Here is a 19,923-nt window from a genome sequence, read left to right on the forward strand (position 1 = left end):
CTGGGGGATGAAAAGCGGGAGCAGCACAAGGGGGGTCGCTGAAAGTGGGTGTCCCTGGAGGCGTCGGCAGCTCGGAGAGTCGTCAAGATGTAGACGTTGGCCAGAGCTTCGAGGAGACGTTTAGCCAGGGGTGCTGCAGGGGTGCGTGGCACACTGGCCCTGCCAGGGCAGAAGAGCAGCGCTGGATGTACTGCACGGATAGATGGGAAGAGTTGGGAGCACAGAGCAGGGAGCACGTGTGCGGTGATGAAGATAAAATGCAATAGTAAACAGCTGTCTCAGTTCTTTGACCTTGGGCTAATTTCTGTCCCAAATAAGGGCAGGCTTGTCTGTTAAAATAGCACGCAACCGCATCATGCCAGCCCACAAATGTACACCGTGTCGGGGGCTACCAGGCCTCTGCACTGTGCTGACGTTTAAGAGAGAATTCTGCAAGATACTTTAAATGTGTTTGATTTTGAAGCCTTCAGAATGTAATTGTTTTAATGTTCTGAAAGCAATACCAAAAATGCTGTTAAATAAAGTGTTTGTGTGGTGGAATTTGGGGGGTGGAAGTGAAAAATGTGTGTATGTTTACATTTGGCTTATCCATAAAATTTCCTTCTGAAATACTAGAGTGGCAAATGACAAAATGCTAGTTTTTGGAGCTATAACAGCTTTCAAAACCAAAACTCTATTGCCCAACTTTTTTCTTTAAAAAGCTTTTCAAGTGTATATTATATATGCCACCAGTGCCTCCGTAACTTCACTCTTATTTCTGGCCTAGGTTTTGCCAATGGTTATTTGCTTCACTTTGGGCAAGTTTTATCATTTCGGTTTTATTCCTTTCTGATAAACTAAGCGGTGGTGATATAAGTAATGAGTTAAATTAACATCCGCACAGTGCTTTAAGCATTTGAAGTGTTGACTATGTGAGTTTGTGGTACAACGGGAGCTTCACTAAAAAAGGCAGCATATAGCTCAAGTATGAGTAGGCAGCCTAAAGCACCTAAATCCTTATTCTGATATGTGACCAGACATTGCATACAAAATACATCCACAAAGGTTTCTTTTACTGTAAAGCCCCAGTTTCTAGAATTGGGCTCCAGAGCTGTGATCTTGTAGGAAGAGTTAAAAAAACCCACCGACTCTTCCCTAAACTTAACGCAAAAGCCTGTGCGTGTACCATGTGAATGCGTAAGCCTGTGTACAGGCCTAGTTTTCCTCTGGGTGAGGCAGCTGCACCTCATACAATCACTAAAGTTGCAGCATAAAGGCAGCAGCAGAGGAAGCCTTTGAAACTTGTGAGCAAGTACAAAGCGTTTACTTGGTAAGTTCCTCTCCAGGGAAACATTATGTGCAGCAGTGCGAGTACGAAAAGACTGGAGGATGTTTCAATTTAGACCAGCAAATTTACACAGAAGCAAGAATTAATCTGTTCTCAGACCAGTGAAGGGAATGTGCCTTTAAAAGTATGCAGAATGGTAGCATATTTTTTAGTTCCCTCTAACAAAAATATAACATGCGAGTTTGCATAATTTTGTATATATCTGCATAAATAACGCAATCAGCAGTACCAAAACCCCAGAGTGGTCTGATGATTGTGCGTATTTATGGGGGCCTGTCTGCTGGGTTCCTTATCTATATGCACATAGACATTAAAAAATTAAACATATTCCCCTGTCCTATGTCATTGTTTCTTACTAGTATGTTCTGACAACAAGCATTTGGCCAAAGTATCTGTTCGTACTGTGCCATACATTTGTTATATAATAATAACATTTTTAGAAGAAATTATTAAAGTTACTCTTTTTTTCTTGCTGTTGTTGTTGTTGGGTTTTAAATGACATTATAAGGATGCATGATCCAAACTCAGATTTCATAAAAAAAGAATTAATTTTTATTTTTTTCCCATTTCTCAGTTGGGGGGGGGGGGGGAAGTCCAAGAAGGGCCAAGGAGTTCTGACAGAAATATCAAGCATGACTTTTATTACAGGAGCTAAGGAAAGAAAATAGAAAATAACTGTTTACAAGATCAGTATCGTAAGTCTTGGAGAATTTCCACAAGGAGAGACACTAGGGAAGTGATAAATAGCTTGGAAACACTTCAGTTTAGAGGTTTTTTTTCTTTTTACCACAATCATCTCTTAAATGTAGTTCACTCTTGAGCTGAAACAAAACCACAATTTGTAGCTGCCGTTTAAGCACTCCATACATTTTCCAAATTCTTCCTGAGCAGACCAAAGCAGCCAGAATGGCAGCCAAGGACCTGGCCTGCTAGGTTAACTTCTAAAAGCTGGTTAGACTTTCAGGTTTCTATTAAGGCCACAGAAACAATTAATCTGTGGTTGATCTAGCGCAGGGATCATCAAACTAGGGCTTGTGGGCTGGATACGGCCCCCCAGGGTCCTCAATCCGGCCCCCGGTATTTACAGACCCCCCCTGCACCCTCCCTGCCGGGGGCTGGGGCGGGAAACCAAGCAGCCGCAGATGGCTGCCTGCCACTTCATCCGCACGCCGGCCCCCTGGTTAAAAAGTTTGAGGACCCCTGATCTCATGGATGCAGAAAGTCAGATCTCAATAATGAACTAAAAAAAGGCTTCAAAACCATCCTGGGGCACATTTCCCCAGAAGTGTTTTATTTAAGAGAGCAGCAGGCAGTGCAAGTCTTTATGAAACTGAAGAGCTGTTCCTCTGAAGTTCCTGCAGTTTAACAAAATGTTACAGCTCAGTGGAATGAGTTATGTATTCAACTTCAGAATCTGAAACAACATTTATTGTGGCAAAGGAAATTGTATTTATTTTAAGAGTTTGCTATCCAGCAAGGTCTTTGCTTTATATGGCTTTATTTTTAGATAGCCAAAGTGAGGTTTTCATTTTATTTCTGGTCTTGCAAATAGATATTTTCAATTTGCTTACATTTTGAAGGAGTCAAGAGTTTTCAAAAGGTCACTCATGTAGACTTCTCATTATGAGTACTGCTAGGAATATTGTCTATTTAGTTTGTGAGCAAATGCAACAGCCATTTGCAGCAGAGGTCTAGACAGAAAATGGCCTGAAAACCTGAGTAATCTTAGATTTCGATAAATACTTGCTTTACGACCAGACGGTCTTGAACAGAAATCCTTGGGCCTTCCCAAGGTCACACATATTCTTGTGGCAAAGCGCTTATTGCCTTGGGGCAACTGATCAAAAACACTGGAGCAATTACAGGTACGTCACTGCAGTAAAGCTGAAAAACTGCAATGTGATCAATAAAATACCCCCATCTTGTTGATTTAAAGTGTGATCCAAATGCCTCCTTCACAGCATGTTCAAAGTACTGCTGTTTTTCCATGGAGGCTTGCGCTGATAATGCATGGCAAGCATGCCTGAACCGGACGAGGGGGTCGTGGGCTTGGTCTAAGGAGCATCAGGGAGGGGAAGGAAGTGGAGATCTATGGGGTAATGCACCAACGCTAAACGTTTCTGCTGGCACCATCAGCAGGGAGAGCGGTGGGGAGGAGTACAATGGAGAAGTCAGAGGAGAGATGTCAAACCAGAAACAGAAAGGGAAAAGAGTGCTGTGTGGGAGGAAGGGAGAGGTGTTAGACAGCAGATGGAAAGGGGAAATTAGACCGACAAACCTGGGGCTGCTGAAGTTACGGGGCTTGTGTAGTGAGATGAGAAGAGAGACAGAGAGTAAATGAGTTTTGTAACTGGAATGGAGAATAACAGAAACATAACAAATGAAGAAGGCAGGGAACAAAGGGAGAAAACTTTTTCTCAAGAAAAGGAGTAAGTAAAGGGAAATTGAAAGAAAGTAAAACAGTTGTTAGGCTCAGAAACAGAAATAATCAATGTGAATGTTTTTCAATAGAAAAACGAGCATCTGAAGACAGCAGGAAAAATGGAGAGAGGTTAGTCAATGAAAGATCAAACAGGTATGTGGAAACAATGAAAGATGTAAGAACAGGATAAAAGAAGGATCAACTGTGAGAAATCACACAGAAGGCAACATGGGCTTACAGTTCATTGTAACAGTTTGAACTGGAGGCAACAGATTTCAGGCCAGTACTGGGTTATCTGTTGCACCATACACTGTCCCTCTCTTTTGTTTGCTCATTGGAACTGCTGGACTTTCCTAAGTAAAGCTGGGGATGGAGGGGTGGGGTGGGGTGTGGGTGCATGACACCAGAAGCACTGGTAACACCACCTAGTCGGCATGCCAGAGACTCAGTCCTTGCAGCTTCTCATTCCCAAGTGGATGATGGTGACCTAAGGTGTGTCCTAACGTCTCGTGCTGGAGCAGCTCCTCCCAAACACCTCCTGCTCAGTGCTAATGCCAGAAACCGGTGCCATTCCCAGACACCCCATGTCTCCGGTGAGACATAAGAGCAGTGGTGGAGCTGCTGAGCAACCTGCCCTAGGGCTTGTTTTCTTTCCATGGAGAAGTTCTCTTGCTCAGTCCCTTGCTGCAGTTGTTCCACCATGTCTGCATAAGCACTCAGAGAAGTAGATCCTTGATGGTTCCCCAAAGAAAATTAATTATTTATCCATTATTTACACTTCTGGCAAGCACCTTACTACCTGACTATGGCAGTGTGTGTGCTTGCTCTTACTCTCCTGATGGAGCACTCTTACGTAGGATTAATTTACTCTTCAGTGAACCAGAAAGATGTTGGCAGAATAACTGATTTGATAGCTCAGTGATTCTGTCACGCTCTTGGTATGCAGGAGAACAAAACCTCTCTGGCCTAAAAAAGCATTACCCTTGACAGACTAGAAGGCATTGCTGGCCATTTAACTCCTACCTCTAGAAGCATTACAGGGAGAACTAGGTGAAAAATTCATGCGTTTTGGGGGGGGTGTGGGGTTTAAGCTTTTTGTGTGTGCATGCCAGGGACAAAAATACAGGCTTAGCAAAACTGAGATGTTTTAATTTGTTTGCATTGGAAAGGAAACAGAAATGCTCTAATAAGATCCAAGTTTCATCTCAGAATTTTAAGTAAAACATTTTCCTTCTTTTTTATTTGAAGGTATTTTTAATTAAGAATGTTCCTTTAAAATAATGCTTTTGAAGAGAGCGATTTTTTAGTACGCTTGTCCTGGTTTTGCTTTAATTTTGAGCTGAGTGATTTGTATTAATTCCTACCAAACAAAATACTACAGTATTTACACAGCAGCTTCTTACAAGCAAGTAGTGGAGTCAGCAACACTGCAACGATTATACCTTTTGCCAGTGACTTGCATAATCGATTTGAATGATAGATATTATTTTAAAAAAATACTTCAAGCTGTGAATGAATTTGTGGATGGAGCAAAGACTGGAAGGTGAGAGGGAAGAGCATAGCCCAGAAAAGCATGCGGAAGGCTGCTGTCTTAGGCACTTACTGACTGAAACCATGTCAATGGGATGCCAAATTCAGGATTCAGTGACAAAGTCAGCAAACATCACTGCTCTAAGCAATAACATTTTGAGTCTTCAGATCTAAGGGAAGACCAGTGGTTAGTGGTCAACCTTACTCTGAGCTGACTAAGGACTCATTCCAGCAGCTACTAAAGGTAATGGGATTGTTTTTTCAGCAGATCACCTGGTGGACATGATAAAGGTAACAGCTCAGACAAGGTGAGCTGTAAATATCCTTAGGCAGGCACGCTAGCTTACAGTCTGCCAAGATTACTGCTCAACCTCAAAAGTCATTTCGTAGGAGAAGACCAAAAAGATTTTCCCAGACTACGCTTTTTTTTTTCCTGGGCACTAGAGCCACAAGAGCCCCCAGACTGAATTCTGTAAGACCTCCCTAGGCTGTAAACTTCTTATCTGTATTTGCTATGTACAACAAGAGGAAACTATACCTTGGGGTGCGCACACATAGGCACAGGTAGGCTGCAGTTAGCCAGTACAGTGACGAACAGATAAGCACAAAAAAAGAAATCAAATTATGAAAATTTTCCATACAGCAAAAATATCTTTGATGTTAATTTCAAGAATTAAAATTGAATGATTCCAAGGTGCCATGAAAGTGGTCTGGATTTTCCTCCCCATCAGCTGGCTAACATAGTTTACATTTAATAAATTTTAAGACTTTCTTTGTTCAGAGTTGCCAACATTAACAAAAAACTGCTCTGGTCTGAAGTACAGATGTGACAAATACAGACATAACTGTTACAAATTTCTCTGGAACTCGTATAGACCCAGACCTCATTAAATTCCTCCCCACTCTCCTTTGAGGAGAAATGGGAAAGAGATCTCCAACATGGAAGAATCAGCCTTAGGTAAGATGCCAGGGAGATTCATCACGTTGACAAAGCTCCTGCCAAGGAAAGGTAAAGGAAGAAAACCAACAAAACTCACCTGATCAGACTCCAGAAAATAAAGTTACTTTTGGAAAACTGCTCATGAAATCTTGTCTGGACAGGGGTATAGATCTGTTCCCCACAATGCTCATTTCACATGTAGGAGCAGTTGAACTACTTCAGGGAAACTAGCATTGACAAAAATAAGCAGATCAAGCATTAAAGTGAGACGCAGCTTTAGGGTCATTGCAACCTAACTTGTGGAGTTTCAGGAGGGGTCAGGCCCACGAAGTGTGAGCAAAAAGCCCCCTGATTTAGGAGGTGGTATGCCAGAGAAGGTGGCATGTGTGACAGGAGCCGAAGGAGTGGAGAAGGGACATCCTGACAGCGGAGTGCTGGCTCCGACGCACCTCTCTAGCTTCCTTCTGCCACTCTTCGAGGGGGCTCTTTGACTGATGGACTTCTGTGGTTGCTTTCCAAATGTTTCTGGAAGTTTTAGCACCAGCCTTGAGCCCTGTATGATCGGATGACTCAGAAAAGATAAATATATCTCCTTCCAGAGTTCCCAGCGGTTAGTTACTTCTGGTTCAGTGGTGACAGACTCTGAGAAATACATGCATTTCTCTGGCGTGGTAAGAGGTCTCATTTTAATGTTACCTTGTCATGTAAATTCAAGAGAAGTATATGCATCTGGAAATTCTGGCTATGAAAACTTCAGTATCATCAAGACTGTGAATTAACTATGATCTTGGCTAACATACTCGATAGAAGCTCACAGGTCTACTAAAGTAGAAAACACAGGAGCCTGCATTCACTTGTCTGCTGTGCTCCCCTTGCCTTACACAAGCTCCACAAAGCCACCGAGAAGACACACAACTCCAGAATGCTACAAACCCAGTGTGACTGTGTGCTGGGCTTATGAATCCAGTGTCACAGCTCCTGTAACAACTAGGACAGGGAGAGGCAGTGAAAAGGAATGGGAATAATGCGATGTGCTTCAGTTATTCCTAAGTCACCCAAAAGCCTGCTCGATAGTATCACCAGTTATGACAAGGAGCAAACCCTGGCTGGTCTAACCAGGGACTGAAAGCCAAGGATATATAATAACAATTTAAGACATCTCTTCATTTATAGTAGAAATGTAGAAAAATATATAAATATTAGAAAGGTAGTAGAAATAGCATGCATTTAAGTTGTGCTGAATCTGCATTCTGAATGCTTTTTGGTGATTGTTTTGTAAATATTTTCAGGCATTTCCTACAACTAATGAGGGAGAAGACTCAAAGTAATGTCATCTGCGTACATTTTAGATTCAGAACATCCTTTTGATGAGGAAAGTTTAAGAAGGAAATTAATAACAACGTCCCCTGCTTCCCAAACACAGGCATTCCCAGCACTGGAGACGAAAAGGCTTTCCAAGAGGAGCAGAGATCAGAACCAAGCAGTAACGGAGTTAATCAGAGCTGAGAAAAGAGGCAGACTTGAATTTTAAGGGGGAAATAAGTCAATGCTGAGATTTTAGAAGGAGGGGAGCATTCTCAGAGTGGTGAGAAAAGGGAAATATTTTGATGGCAATAGTTTGGACAGATTGAACCAAAGAGGGGAGAAAAGGTTTGGTCAGAAAAGGGAAAGGTCTTGAAAGAACCAGAGCACAGGCTAGTGTCAAGACACTAGTGTTGACTGGGAAGAAGGCTGACTTCTGAGAAAAACACAGTTGTAAGACTCGGGGAGGCTTTACATTTAAGTAGAGGAGAAACGCAGAAACTGATTTCATGACCTAGACAGCAGGGAGTGCTAATAGTAAGAGAAAAATGACAGGAAATAAGAACAAAGAGATGTACAACTTCCAAACAGCTAGCCTGTGGGGTAGTAACTTTGTCACAATGCCATTTCTTACGTCTTCCCAATTACACTCAGCGTACTTCAGAATACTCAGAGGAAAAATACATTCTTATTTACTGGCCAAAAAATATCAAGTAAAAGCAATTCCTTGAATAAAGTGCAAATTGTCTAAATCAGTTCACTGGAGCAAAACTATTTGAATAAGGGAAGTTTTGGTTTCTTTTCAAGTGGAATTGCTTTGCAAAATGTACATCGGTAATACAAGAAACCCCTTTTTTCTTCCTTTTTGTTTTTGTTTTAATCATTTGCAAGAGTGCCAGCATTTCCCAACATTTCCTTTACCATGTTATCTTGAGCTCCACAGAACGTGTGTTGTTGTAGTGCAAAAGATCTTGATAAAGGCACAGCTGTGAATGTGACCGCAGTGTTTCAGTTCTATGTAACATAGAATCACAGCATCATTTCAGTTGGAAAAGACCTTTGAGATCAAGTTAAACCACTAACCCAGCACTGCCAGGCCCACCACTAAACTGTGTCCCTAAATGCTGCATTTACACGTCTTGTAAATACTCCAGGGATGGTGACGCCGCCCCCTCCCCGGGCAGCCTGTGCCCGTGCCGGGCCACCCTTTCCCTGAAGACATTTTTCCCTGATATCCAGCCTAAACCTGCCCTGGCGCAGCCTGGGGCCGTTCCCTCTTGTCCTGTCGCTTGTTTTCCTTGCTTTTACAGTACAAAGGGCTACTATAATGCTCTTTACTGTTCTCTGTTTATTGAGGGAATTAAAGAGGAACCTGTCAGCTCTCTGCTTACGTTCCCTCTGGATATACATTGAAGTGCAAAGAGTTTGTGTCTTTCTGACATTTGGTTCAACTGTGGGCCAGTGTCTTCTCCAGCCTAGCCTTTCACCATCCCCTTGCCTGAAATGCAGAGAGACATTTCACAGTGGGACATTTGACCAAATGAGAGAATCCCCAGGCTAGGGGCACAGTCAGCAATTTCAGTATCCTTTTTTCTGCTCACCTTTGCTATTCCGAAGCAGCGTGGGCAGTTCATGGAAGGAGTGAAGGCAGGCAGGCCCTTCCCTTACAGCCATTCAAACACAGTCCGTGCCGGGAGGGACAAGAGCAGCTCCCGTGCAGCGGCCCTTCGTTGGATGGAGCAAAAAAAGGGTGACTTTAACCTGAAGGCAATGCCATACATGAGCCTCTGCTGCAGCCAGGATTAACGGGCAGCTTTATTAGAAGACTGTTTGGAAAGAGCAAACAATAAACCAGTAACCGGATCCAACAGCTACTGTCTCAGGGCACATACGTACCTGCACAGCACCATCTGAGTGCTCAGAGGCTGTGGCTCACCAGGTTCAGGTGGGATGGACACCCCTTGGTTCCGTTATTCCAGCGAACAAAGCTGTTTCAAGTAGCTTTCGGAAATACTGCGTTGCAGGAAGGAACTTTAACTCAGCCTGGGTCTCTATCAGCTTTGCAGCACCATCTTCCTTTCAATGTGTTGGCACTAAATAACTTGTCTAAATAAGAAGATAGATTTTTTCAAACTTGGACCACTAGTTTTCTTTTGGAACTTTGAAATATGATGGATGTGCTACTATCATTTTTATTTCAAGCAACATTGATGGCCAATACAGGGCATGGAAACCTGCTGAATTAGATTAATCTCCTTAATTGTATCTAAGTTTTGGCTCAAGTAGCTATTTTTATAGTAATTATTATGAAATATAGTGTGATTCATACCCCAAGTAATGATTAGACATATGCAATGTTTTCATCTATGCTGTATGTATACCTTTACTAGTTATTTTGTCTGTAAATACAGATTTAACGCCTTAGTCACCAGAATTAATTAACTATCTTAATTTTATCTATTTTTGCTTCCCTGACTACATTTTACCACACTCATAGTACTGGTTATTGGCACAGAACAGTACCAGAAGTGCAGTGATAGCCGCAGTCTGTACTGCAAGATCTTGATAGTTTAAGATCAACAGGAATTACTCGTGTACAGTCTGTTTTCCCCCCTCACTTACACTGTGTGGATGTTCAACACCATCTCCTCCAGCTGACACTGGAGGTAAGCTCCTTCCCTATCCTGACTTCTATCTAGGGAATCTTTCTGATTCAGAATTGTCTTTCTATTTATTAAAATTAAAATAATAAAATAAAATAAAATAAAATGCCTGGTAAAATCCAGAGGAAAACAAAAAATGGTATTTCCTGGATGGTATCCTGCAGAGAAGTAGCTTCCATGGGAAAACCATCTTTCCTTCAGCTCATATTTTTCCTCTGTGATTCCATCTTCCACTGCTAAGTACCACAAAGGAGAAAAGAGCACCTAAATAGCTTACTCACCCTGGAAGGCTCTTCTGTCCCAGCCGTAGTCACGGCCTAGCTAAGTGTTCCTTCTTTTGAACCACAGTACCAGACGGCCCAGGAACAGTCTGGGATTTTAACACTCTGTAAGCTAGGTTCCCAAAATAGCATCTGAGCGGGGTCACAACCAACCTCCCTCACGCTCTGTGCAAACAAGTAACCTGGCTACAAAATTATCGTTGGAAATCACTGGTCCATTCGCCTCTCTCATAAATTTTGGCCATAAAATGCCAGAAATCAATTAAAATATGATCGACACATGAAACGAAGTATATATAAACCCAGCAGGAAATGGTAACGGATACTAATAGGCAACAGACAGACAATAATTCCATGCATTCACCAGCGAGAAGGCTTGGCTTGCCATACCCTGGGAAAACCAGGGTTCGGTAGTACATACAGAGAGAAGTTGTAGCTCGATGTGCTATCACTGCAGGCTGCAATGCAGAGAGTGGAAAAAACACTAACGGAGCGGAAAAAATGACATCAGACATAGGAAAAAAAATCCCATATTTAAACAACATTTAAAGGTAACTTTCAAATATTTTAAGGTATTTACGATGTAAACAGCATTGAAAGATTTAGACAGCATTTAAAGTATTTTAAAAGTTTTTGAGGTATTGTAAAAGAATACATTTATACCAGTATAAATTCAAGGTAATCGAGAATTAAGAAATCATAGGACTATGGGTGAACTTTGCAGGTCTGATAAACTCTGTCCTACAGTGAGATGGGTGACAAAGTAAGTTTGTCCCCTATTGGAACCCTTCGATACTACCACAACAGAAACATGAAATAGCGTTACTTCTCAGAGGAACTGCTATATCCCTCTTCCTTCTCATGCAAGTGACATTAAGGAAGAGCAGTAACAATGCAGAAAAACTATACTATTAGCAAAAAGATGCATTCAAGAGAAAAATCATTTCATCTGATGTGTGGGTGTAGGAAAGCATGCCCATACTTTATTGTAGGAGAAGATTCTGGTATTATTTGCCACATCGTGATTGCAAAATATTCTAATGAATAGATTAATAGTCCGGAAATATTTGTTTAAACGTAAATATATCTCTATCTATATATTTATGCATACTGATATAGATGTACACACACAGATATAATGGACAAGAGATTCTAGTTCTCAATAATTAACTGGATACATGTGGAAGACATCTGGACCACCCAAATTCCTGCTTAGTTTCTACAATGTCTTGTTCCTTTCAACAGTTGCTGAATCCTAAGTTATCACAGCTTTTTAGGCGTGCTTGCTGTAATTACTGTGGTGCTGGGATGTTGTACATCCAATCTCTGTAAGCCCTTCAGCTGCTTCCTCTGGGTGCTTTAACAATGAAGGAACTGAAGTAGCCTTTCCTTTATTGGTATGAACCCTTCCCAACACTGCGCTGGGTAAGTCAAGGTTTTTATCATCACCTAGACAATCTAAAATGACAAGGAGTGGAAAATAATGTGGAGTCAGCGTGCCTGAGTATAGTAGCTGTTGCCAGATAAAAAGCAATTAAAAAGAGAATAACCCAAAATATCCTACCAGTTGCAAAACTGCTGCAGATGACGGAGGCAATCCATGCGATGGTTGCATATAGCTGTGTGTACGTAGGCTGTGTCTGGCTCCTGTGGGACAGCACATGCTGCTATACTCACTCTGTGTCAGGGGATAAATTCCTTTACGTGCAGGTCATGATGCTGCCACCGCACCCTGCTTCCCTCCCACGCTGCTTCTCCCACTCTCATTGCCTCTGGAAATGTAAGAGGTGGCTCAGCTGGAAGCAACTTCACATCTTTTCTGCGCAAACATGAGGTTATTATGTGTTTGTAGGTAGCTGAAGTGTTCATGAGATTGCTTGTCTGAGAATCCTGGGTTCCGTCATTAAGGAGGCAGTTCTGGAGTGGCAGCCTTGATTACCCTGGCAGCAAAAGGTTACAGGTAATGCTGATCAAACAATTGCTGGCACCATGCATGTTGAGAGGTAACTTCACGGGCAGAGATTAAACCAAGAGGCACTGGAGCTGTGTGGTCTTGATCAAGAATTTTCATCTCTTTAAATATTACTGTACACATATAACCACAGACCTCTGGAGGGATCCTCCTGCTTACAGACTCTGTATTCTGCAGCATTTGGTGTATCAAAAGGAGAATAACCTCACAGCTAGAGGACAATAGCTGGGTTTCATCAGGAGAAGTTCCTGGTGCTGTACATGGCGTTAGGGAGGCCCAGCCTGCAGAATAACCAAGCACAGAGGCACTGCAAAGGGCCACCCCAGATAAAAGCTTCTCTCCTAATGGAGTGCAATATTCTCCCCTTCTGTACGGCAGGGGACATTTGTTAAATGTCACCCCATTTCTTTCTCTCTCTTTTTTTTTTTTTTCCTCTTTTTTTTTTTTCCCCCCAAGTTACTTAAAAAATGTCAAACTGCATAGGTACGTGTGTATTGTCATTTACAAAAGTCGAGTTCCGTGCCTAATCCTAGTACGTGATTTGCATCAGTGTGTGTCACAGAGAGATTTCTGGTCATTCTTTCTCCTTAAACTGTATTCTGTTCATACTCATTCAAAGCCCATTTTTTTAAATAGAAAAAAAAAATTCAGAGATTTCACAAATCACCAAAACAGGCCACTTTGATTTTTTGGTCACTATTCGCAAGGCAGGTATTACAGAAAATCACTTTAAACTAGCCCTTAGAACAGCAGATCTGTGGAATGATTCACTTCCAGCTTATTTCAGCCAGAATTCAGATACATGAATTGATATCCCACCCCCCCTTTTAAATCCTATTTGAGTTTTGAAAGATCAGTAATTATTTAGACTTTGTTTCATGTTACATGTTGCCAACCATAGATTTGTTTGGGGGTTTTAATGTTGTTTTTAGAAAACAGAAGGTGTCAAACCCAAACTAGGTTTCATAACAATGCCATTATATAACCACCCAATTAGTAGCTTGTTTGCTGCTATTAATAGCAGCTTCCACATCTAAATCACTTTGTGTACTGCTACAATAACTGGCAAGAAGAGGCTTCACATTAGTTATTCATTCTCAGAAAAGAATAAATGAACTTCATGGAGATTTATGAGATGCAGCGTAATGTGCTGTTTATTAGCTACCAGGCTGCTGCCTGTTCAAATGCTGTTTGCCTTTCTGGACTCACAAGGAGATGGTCAGAGACCGTGGACTGGTGCTGCAAGCCCTGTATGTATGTATATATGTATGTATGTATGTATGTATGTATATATGTATCATCTATCTATCTTACGTGCATCTCATATAGAAGGCTACCAGAGACAGAGCTTAGACCAAGGTGGTCTGAAGCCAGGAACTCTTTGAAGTCTCTTTCTCTGAAATAGTATCTAGAATTTGGTATGATGTTTCATGCTTACCTTGACATAATGTAATTAATCCTCCAGCGATGGCGATGTGCTGTGGTTCAGCTGGAATTCCACCCCACAGTGGGCTGTCATTGCCCTCCATGGCAGCTGTCTCATAATGTTGGCTGCTGCTGGCTGGCTGTTTGTCATGCTGCAACAGCTCCAGCACAGGCATATACATGGAGGAATCTGAACTCTTCCAAAAAAACTTGACTGGAGTTTTGATCATACTAAGCCACTTGAGCTACTGACCACAGAATCCGATCCAGGACTTTTTTTAACTTTCTGTACAAGGGTTTTTGGTTTTTTTTTGTTTTGGTTTTTTTTTAAGGGTGAGATCAGATATTATTTCTATTTTTGAAAAAAAAGCTGCTTTAAGAGGTGCAGCATGTGAGCTAGTTTGATCTTTCATTCCTCTGTTCCTGAATTCCAACATGGAATTGAAGAGATTTCTCCATGGCCTGATGACAACTTTCCACTCTTTGTCACAGAAATGTCCTTTTAGATCAGATCCCTCACCTGATATAAAGATGGGTCAAATTCAGATATGTATATGCTTCTAAAAGAATTTCTTCTCCTGAGGTCCATATTCTCCTCTCTTTGGATATCTCCACTGCTCCTGACTTTTAGACAGCGGTTTTGCATCTCTCGCGTGCTCCATCTCTTCACTGTTGTCATGCTCTGCGTTAGCTGCTGTCTGTGGGGATGTAACAGTCTCTTCCACTCCTTTTCCCCAGGTACAAGTTGCTTCAGAATTAAGCATCTACTTACATCACTACAAAATGAGTTGCATAATTGATGGGCTTGACTGATTATTGATTCAGGTTTCTGTTTCTGCTTCTGTGTGGCTTCCTTGTTGATCTAGTTGTTCTTCAGACTCTCTTTACTTGACCTACAGGCATATGTCCTCCCTGGGGAGGGGGGGGGGGGGGGGGGGGAAGAGAGATTTCCAGCATCAACAGCATGAGCTAGTGAAAACAGAAAAAGAACATGCACGTTCTTCCATGGGCATATTGAACCATGCAGCGTAAATCACTAACAATGTTTTTTCTTTGGTTTGTCATTTCATTTCCTCCTCCTATCGTGTTACTGCTTTCCCCTCTCTTACTGTAAAATATGTAAAGTTAATAACCAATGTAAAATGTAAAACTGAAACAGGAAATTGTGAAATGTGAAGTCTTTTTTTACATACCTACACAATCTCTAGCGCTCTGCACAAGTATAAATATTTTTCTAGCATTTTTCTTGCTATCGTGACAATGTATTAATTTCGTATGGTCACATATTAATCATACGTGTCAGTGAGAATCATGATATATTTGGCCTGTTCTTACATATTTATATACATGTAGAATACACGAGAGTCCCAGGTGATGGGCATACAATGATGGTGAATACGTGGCCTCTTCACCTGTCACACTTAGGGCTAACTCTGCATGAAGCCAGCTATGGCTCTTTTGGGTTGCTGGTGGGAAAGTGGAGAAAAAATGGTTGGGCTTAAGATGAGATTACAGCACTTTTTGTACTTTCACACTGAAGGTGCAACTACTCCACTGTGTGTAAAGGAACAAACGTACAAATGGCAAGCTGAAAAGCTGATATTGCCATTAATGGAATGGTATCTTTTGGTATCTAATGGAGAGAAAGCTTCCTTGTGGCACATAATTACTTCTCAGCCTGCTTACAGAACAGAACTAGATGCTGCTCCAGTGCCTGACTTGTTGCCCGCTGTTCATATTTCTGTCTTCCTGACTTCAGGACTAGGTAGAAAACAGTGGTCAAGTCTTCTTTCTGAAAATACTTAAAAAACTATTGTCTTGGTTTTGACAAATTTCCTCTAAAAAGGGGGCCAAAACTAAATTAAAAGCAAAAAAAGATTTGAAAACTAGATTTCAAAACTCAGTAAGCCATTCAGAACCGGAACAGTCTGAACAATTCAGAATACTGCCTGAGTTTCAAAAGAAACATTGCAGGGATCATATTAAATCAGTCTGCTATTCTCCCCATTTTGCTGGGGAAAAAAAAAAAAAAAGTGTCATTTTTATGTAGAATACCTGTGCATTATAAGCTTTAAAAATGGCTGGCAAAGTACTTGGCACAGAAAAGCAGGCTTCCCACTCCAGCCCAGCCAAGCCGATGCACCTTTGGTGTGGATCTGTCGAGTGAAAGACTTACAGAAAAATGACTGTGACCCATTTTGTTTTATAGAAAATGTGGATCTGATGCTCACATAAAGAATCATAGATTGCCTGAGTGCTCAAAGCTACTTACATGAGAGAAGATTGCTTTATAAGTAAGGATTTGTAGGATCGAACTGGAGTAAGAGTGTAAGAAATGCCCTGCTGCATCAAACCATTGGCACATGCAGCCCCGTGTTTTGTCTCTCACAGTGGCAGAAGGAAATGCCATGCAGGCATTGGAGCACAGAGCCTGGTCCCGTGCTGTCCAGAACATATTATATATTGGATATATAAACAGTCAAGAGGGGATAGGAAGAAAGCAAGGAGACAACGTGAAATTTTCCCATTCACAAAAAGCTGTGTTGTGTCTTAGAAGGTGGCTCTTCAAAGGAAACCGCTCAAAGCACTCACAAATAGCTCATTCAGTAGTTTACCGCACTCCTGCTACGAAGGTAACTTTAGCCAGTGTACAGCTGCCAGTTTGGTAAAACACACGAGTAGCCCACAGCAGCCATCCCATATACGCATATAATTGTCTGGCTTACCCTCCTAATCAAACTTATTTCTTATTCCACACTGGTCTTGTTTGCCAGCCATCACTAATAGGCTTGTTAGTGGAAACTGCAAGTGATGGGCTGCTCCTCAGCCTCCACCATCCCTTTTCTGAGAAGTAGCAGGTCAGCTGGGTATCTCGCCAATGAAAGAAGCATCACATAAGCTTTTGGGTGTCTTGACACTGTCTTTATCTGCTTTGTATACAGCACCGACAGTATTTCAGACACAATTAAAAAAAATAAAATCAAACCATTCAAGCTGCTTTTCATCTGACAAACTGACAAGTGATGGATTAATGTGCCCCAAGAGATTCTGAGAGATAAAAGCTTTTTGTTTAGTTCAACAGCCCTGCCAAAGGGTTTAGAAAGGCTGCTTCCTCAGTGTTAAAGTACAGCTCTCATCTGCATTTATAATTTAACATCTCTGGAAGTATGAACAACAACAGCTTACGAATAAACCCACCCATCTTCTGTAAAAGAATAAGCTTACCCATGATGTTAAGATCACTTCTTTACTTCGGGATGTGGAGACGGGACTCTAGTTGTATCATTTCCTTCATCACCTTTCCAGTCTCAGCTGAAAAATAATAAGACACCTATTTGACCTTGAAACCTCTGACTTGAGGAAAAGAGGTTTCCTGGATGATTAAAGCAACGTAGTTCTGTGCAGTTCTCTGCCCTCTCTGCAGTCATTTTCAAGGTTTACTGATTTCTTTTTAAAGCAAAAAAAGATTAAAACCACCAAGTATCAGTAATGGTGCTGGCTTTACCAATTACAGACATTTTGGGAAGCTCACAGAAACATTACAAGTTTCTGGTATGAAAATGGCATATCCTAATAATAGGAAGGAGAGGGCTTCGGCTGAGACTGAGACAGTTTCTTATAGTGTGTTGTGCTTAACAGATAGGGTTGAATATCCGTCCCTAATATTTTTCTATGTACAGCATATTTGCTTTGCCTTTCAGACTTTTTCTTACAGTGGATGAATACATTTAATAACCAAACTGCTCGTTGTGTCTCTACAGAAGGAAAACATATGCTTTTACACAAAATATTTATCAGCAAATGTCACAGTTGAAGTTATGGGCATTACAGATACTGCTTGTCAGTTGAAATTCTTGATCAATCTGAAAATTTAGGTTACGGGAAGCTAGTGAATGGAATAACATGAACCAGGGAGATTCAAGGTGGAAGTACCTCCCAGTTTTCCTAATGATTAACTGGGGGAAAACTCCCCAAGAACTAAATGGTTATCTTCTGATGCCCCTAAGACAACACTGGCTGTTCCTCTTAAAGGTATTTTCATTGAATCCTAGTTACTAGGCTTAGTTCAGAGGTGACCACATGAAATGTAACGGTCTCTTTTATGGAGGAAGACAGGCACAGTGATCTATTGATCTCTTCTTCCTTTAATAGCTGTGACCAGAGAATTTAAATGTTGCCAGCAGGTAATGAGTTCATCACCGAGAAGCTGGCTTTTTAGGGGAGCCTGGGTTCAGTCCTGCCTGTGATTAATTGCTGGCTTTCCAGCCAAGCCTTCTGCAGAGGTCATCTGCCGAGAGCTTCAGAACTACCTGGTCATCATTAGAACCAGAAGAGCTCATTTAGAAAGACAGAGGTAGGGAATGAATGGGCTCCTGTAGGAAATCCTGGATCAGAGAAAATAATCCAGTTGATATGCACTTCGAAGGTATACAATCTGTAAGGATAATCATGTAGGAAACAGATAACCCCTGCAATAGAATCCGAAGCTGAGCGATGACTGGCATGTTAAGCCTGTGGCTAACATTTTTAGTTAAAAACTAAAAATAACAAAAAGAAAAAATTAAATTAGAAAAAAAAAACCCTGAAAAAACCTTGGCTGTATTTCCTATTGAACCAGAAAAAGGTTTAGCCTTTCTTGATAAAGGATAGGAAATAACTGAAGAAACACTGAGGGTCCTGTGGTACAGCAAAACATGTTTATAAAGTCATTATATATTTATATAATGGACTATTTTCAGCTTACAAATTTTATATTCAGGTAAGTTTTCTCATCAAAGAATCATCAAAGTATTCTTGATATAATGTTTTTAAGATTTTTTGGGGAAAAAAAAGTTTCTTTCTAACGAATTTTACACTGAAAAAGCATGAATAAATTGATTATGATAATATATAACAGCCTAAACCAAAAAGATTGCTTGCTACCTAAAATGCAGAAATGCACAATATGAGTTACAATGCTACTAAATTCATGGCCTCTGAGAGGGTAAGTGGGAAAGAAACTGGTGAGAGTGACGCATGTAGAACAGAAGTGGTTCTGTTTCATGCCATCAGCAACAATCTGTAGCTGCTCACTGTCCCATCTGTAATTAATTTAGAAATACATTGCTTAACTGAGTATTTACTCATGGCTTTTTGACCAGATTCATAAAAATGAGCAGAATGGATTGAATCTCTGAAATTGCAGCATGCATGACAATATTTCAGACAACAGGAAATCTCAGCAAGAAATTTGTAGCTCCTTGGGTTTCTTTCCAATTTTTCTTACACAATTCCTTTGCAGGTAAGCCTGCCTGCAGGCCTTGTCTTTGTTCTAGGCGTGCCATGCACAGGAATTAAACGTACAGGACTAGAAGGATGCTTCTGGGCCGTTTTAGCCTTTTATAATATGGCCAGGCTTCACCTCTCATCTTCCTCTGCTAATCAGATTAAAATTCTACCCCATGCCAATACAACATTAACAGTTAGAAAACCTTGCTTAATATCCAGCCTATACACATCCATTTTCAGCTTGGAGCCATTTGTTCTGTTCCAGTATCGTCCTTCAATTTCCATTAAGCTTGTCCCCAAATGCTGTTAATACCACTTCTGTGTGGAGAGTGCATTTGCATCCTTTTTCAGTCTTTGTTTTCAGTCTCTGATCGGAAGACAGGTTTTCCTTTTCCCTGTCATCCTCAAATCTTCCCCTGACAGCTGTTCAGACTGGATTTTCTCTTTCTCAGATAAGGTAAAGCCCAATTCTAGGTATTACTTACATTTCTAAATCTCATTATTATTTGGGGGGACATCTCACCAGCCCTTTTCTATTTCTGCTTAAAATATAAAAACATGGTTATATCTATTCTGATATATTCTAGCACCACAAATCCCATATAACCATCACTTGGATAAGATAAAGCCAAGCCTATCTCTAAATAGTTGCTTCCAAGTGATGAAGCCAACTAGATGCTCAGGCATCCAACTAGAGACAGCCGAGATGCAATGGGGATTTAGTCCAAAAGAGGAGACTCCCATCTCCCCACAACAGAAAAAAGAGTTTGGACCATGGCATGAGTAGAGTAAG

The 19,923-nt window shown here is 41.1% G+C and overlaps 1 long non-coding RNA gene across 2 annotated transcripts in view; it reads right to left on the minus strand.

Moving 5' to 3' along the window:
• Positions 1–1,947: 1,947 nt before the first annotated feature.
• The window catches only part of LOC130143735 (uncharacterized), a 31,339-nt gene continuing 13,363 nt past the window's right edge, over positions 1,948–19,923 (minus strand). The window contains exons 5-7 of one of the 2 annotated variants that reach the window (XR_008819851.1): positions 17,088–17,174; positions 12,030–14,774; positions 1,948–11,923 (exon numbers count right to left, since the gene is read on the minus strand). This is a non-coding gene — a long non-coding RNA (uncharacterized LOC130143735). Of the gene's footprint in view, positions 14,775–17,087; positions 17,175–19,923 lie in introns of both variants that reach the window. The other variant, XR_008819850.1, reaches the window with a different exon arrangement.

Source organism: Falco biarmicus, chromosome 1, assembly GCF_023638135.1.
Source record: "Falco biarmicus isolate bFalBia1 chromosome 1, bFalBia1.pri, whole genome shotgun sequence".
In the NCBI taxonomy this organism is placed as follows: Eukaryota; Metazoa; Chordata; class Aves; order Falconiformes; family Falconidae; genus Falco; species Falco biarmicus.